Genomic DNA, 4,182 nt, shown 5'->3' with positions numbered 1-4,182 from the left:
GAGATTGAAACCCTCTTAGAATCAATCTATTTACCACAAGTGTCCCGTAAAGGGGTAGAATCACTTACCTCGTTAGCCGGATGCTGTGAGTGAAATCCGCGATCTTCTGTCGCGGATGCAGGGGCTTCGGCACCCTTAAACAGCACCCTCCAGGCGCCTTCGTACGTCGTGTCGAAGAGCCCGCTCAGTGCCTGGTGCTGTTCCGGATCAAACTCCCACAGATTGAATGCCCGTTCTTGGCATGGGAGGATCCGGCGGACGAGCATGACTTGGACCACGTCGACGAGCCTGAGCTTCTTGTTCACCAGCTTCTGGATACAGGCTCGGAGTCCCGTCAGCTCCTTCGGATTACCCCACAACAAGCCCTTCTCTTTCCAGGAGGTGAGCTGCGTAGGGATACCAGATCTAAACTCGGGGGCCGCCACCCACTCAAGGTCGCGTGGCTCCGTGATATAGAACCACCCCGATTGCCACCCCTTGACGGAGTCCACAAAAGCCCCTTCGAACTAGAGGACGTTGGGCATCTTGCCCAACATGGCGCCTCCGCACTCCGCCTGCGTGACCTTCACTACCTTCGGCTTGACGTTGAAGGTCTTGAGCCACAAGCCGAAGTGGGGCCGGATGCAGAGGAGGGCCTCGCACACGACGATAAACGCCGAGATGTTGAGGATGAAGTTCGGCGCCAGATCATGGAAATCCAGGCCGTAGTAGAACATGAGCCCCCGGACAAAGGGGTGAAGTGGAAAGCCCAGTCCGCGGAGGAAGTGGGGAAGGAAAACGACCCTCTCATGGGGCTCGGGGGTAGGAATGAGCTGCCCCTCGTCGGGCAGCCGGTGCGCGATATCGCCGGAAAGGTATCCGGCGCTGCGCAGCTTGGTGATGTGCTCCTCCTTAACGGTGGAAGCCAACCATTTGCCTCCCCCTCCGGACATGGTCGGGGAAGGTTTAGATGAGATGCGCAAGCTCGGGCGTTGGAGCTTGAGTGCACGGAAGTGGATAAGCAAAGGAGGAAGAAGGCGTGGGTGAAAAGGTGAATCCTTATCCCTTATATATAGGCGGGCGAAGACTATGCGTCCCCCACCAGCCTGGTAAAACTCGCTTATCTCCCAAGCGCCACCATCAATGGCGCGGTTGGGTTACCCACATCCGTATTGATGAGAATCCCGGAATAAGGGGAACACGATCTCTGCTTCGACAAGACATGCCAAGGAAACCGCTTCGCTAAACGTGATGAGGTGGTATAATAAAAAACGATTTAAGTAAAGGCTTGGTAGTGGCGTGACAACGTGCCGCAAAATACGTCAGCAGATTGGACTTGTGGACATTTTATTCTCTCTACAGTGGAATGTGGAATTTATTTTGCAGAGCCGGACACTATCATGGTGTTCATGATCTTCTCTGGATTATTCAAAGGAGGAACCCGCCTTGCAATGCCGAACATTATGCGCGCCGGACTTATCGTCATTGAAGCCTGGTTCAGGGGCTACTGAGGGAGTCCTGGACTAGGGGGTGTCCGTACAGCCGGACTATCATCGTCCGCCGGACTCCAAGACTACGAAGATACAAGATTGAAGACTCCGTCCCGTGTCCAGATGGGACTTTCCTTGGCGTGGAAGGCAAGCTTGGCGATACGGATATGTAGATCTCCTACCATTGTAACCGACTTTGTGTAACCCTAGCCTTCTCCGGTGTCTATATAAACCAGAGGGCTTTAGTCCGTAGGACACAACATACATTACAACAATCATACCATAGGCTAGCTTTAGGTTTTAGCCTCCTTGATCTCGTGGTAGATCCACTCTTGTACTACCCATATCATCAATATTAATCAATCAGGACGTAGGGTTTTACCTCCATCAAGAGGGCCCGAACCTGGGTAAAACATCGTGTCCCTTGTCTCCTGTTACCATCCGCCTAGACGCACAGTTCGGGACCCCCTACCCGAGATCCGCCGGTTTTGACACCGACACACCCCGATTGCCACCCTTTAACGGATTCCACGAAGGCACCCTCGAGCCAAGTGACGTTGGGCATTTTGCCCACCATGGCGCCTCCGCACTCCGCTTGGCTGCCCTTCACAACCTTCGGCTTGACATTGAAGGTCTTTAGCCACAAGTCAAAGTGGGGCTAGATGCAGAGGAAGGCCTCGCACACGACGATAAACGCCGAGATATTGAGGATGAAATTTGGAGCCAAATTGTGGAAGTCCAAGCCGTAGTAGTACATGAGTCCCCGGACGAAGGGGTGGAGTGGGAAGCCCAGTCCGCGGAGGAAGTGGGGAAGGATTACAACCCTCTCATGGGGCCTGGGGGTGGGGATGAGCTGCCCCTCGTTGGGCACCGGTGCGCGATGTTGCTGGATAGGTATCTGGCACTGCGCAGCTTCTCGATGTGCCCCTCCGTAACGGAGGAGGCCATCCACTTGCCTCCTGCTCCGGACATGGCTGGAGAAGGTTGAGGTGAGATGTGCGGACTTGGGCGCTGGAGCTCGAGTGCGCGGAGATGGATAAGCAAAGGAGGAAGAAGGCGTAGGTAAAAGAGGTGGATCCTTATCCCCTTATATATGGGCGGACGAAACTATACGTCCCCACCGGCCTGGTAAAACTCGCTTATCTCCCAAGCGCCACAATCAATGGCGCGGTTGGGTTACCCACGTCCGTATTGATGGGAATCCCGGAATAAGGGGAACACGATCTCTACTTCGACAAGACGTGCCAAGGAAACCGCTTCGCTAAACGTGCTGAGGTGGTATAATAAAAATGATTCAAGTAAAGGCTTGGGAGTGGTGTGACGTCACGCCACAAAATACGTCAGCAGATGGAACTTGTGTGAATATTATTCTCTCTACGGTGGTATGTGGAATTTATTTTACAGAGCCGAACACTATCCTGGCGTTCACAATCTTCTATGAATTATTCGGAGGAGGAACCCGCCTTGCAATGCCGAAGACAATATGCGTGCCGGACTCGTTGTCATTGAAGCCTGGTTCATGGGCTACTGAGGGAGTCCTATACTAGGGGGTGTCCGGACAGCCGAACTATCATCATCGGCCGGACTCCAAGACTATGAAGATACAAGATTGAAGACTTCGTCCCGTGTCCGGATGGGACTTTCCTTGGCGTGGAAGGCAAGCTTGGCAATACGGATATGTAGATCTCCTACCATTGTAACCGATTCTGTGTAACCCTAGCCCTCTCCCTTGTCTATATAAACCAGAGGGTTTTAGTCCGTAGGACGAACAACAATCATACCATAGGCTAGCTTCTAGGGTTTAGCCTCCTTGATCTCGTGGTAGATCCACTCTTGTACTACCCATATCATCAATATCAATGAAGCAGGAGTAGGGTTTTACCTCCATCCAGAGGGCCCGAACCTGGGTAAAAACATCGTGTCCCTTGTATCCTGTTACCATCCGCCTAGACGCACAGTTCGGGACCCCCTACCCGAGATCTGCCGGTTTTGACACCGACACCAACCATAGCATTAAAGCATCAAGTCCCCTTTATCCCATACGCCACAACCCCCTTACTCGGGTTTATGCTTCTGTCACTCAAGCAACCCACTATAAGCGAATCATGACCGTATTGCAACACCATACGGTGGGAATCCCTCACGCTTGCGCGACACGGAGGGCACAATAGGACAGCACAAAAATAAAACATACAACTCGTACCAATCTAGATCATCAATTAACCCAAAGACAAAATATATCTACTCAAAACATCATAGGATGGCAACACATCATTGGATCATAATATGTGGCATAAAGCACCATGTTCAAGTAGGGATTACAACGGGGTGCGGGAGAGTGGACCGTGTAAAGGAGATGAGGATGGTGATGATTATGATGGTGATGTTGATGAAGACGATCACCGCGGCGACGATTCCCCTCCCGACGGCACTCCGGCGCCACCGAGAGAGAGGAGGAGAGGTCCCCCCTTGTGCTTCCTCCTCCATGGCCTCCCCCTGGATGGGGAGAGGTTCTCCCTCTGGTCCTTGGCCTTCATGGCGATGATGGCCCCTCCGGGTGTCACATCCCTTGCTTCTGGTGCTGCCTAGTGTTTGCATCTTGCTTGCATCATGTTTAAATTTCTGAAACTTTAATAGAGGAATTTTGAAAGCCTCAGAATTTAAATAAAAGTAGGGCAAAAACCCTAAAATCTCATTCATTGTTTCCAAAATG

The sequence above is a fragment of the Triticum aestivum genome, chromosome 5B (assembly GCF_018294505.1).
Source record: "Triticum aestivum cultivar Chinese Spring chromosome 5B, IWGSC CS RefSeq v2.1, whole genome shotgun sequence".
NCBI lineage: Eukaryota > Viridiplantae > Streptophyta > Magnoliopsida > Poales > Poaceae > Triticum > Triticum aestivum.
This window is presented reverse-complemented; position numbering follows the sequence as displayed.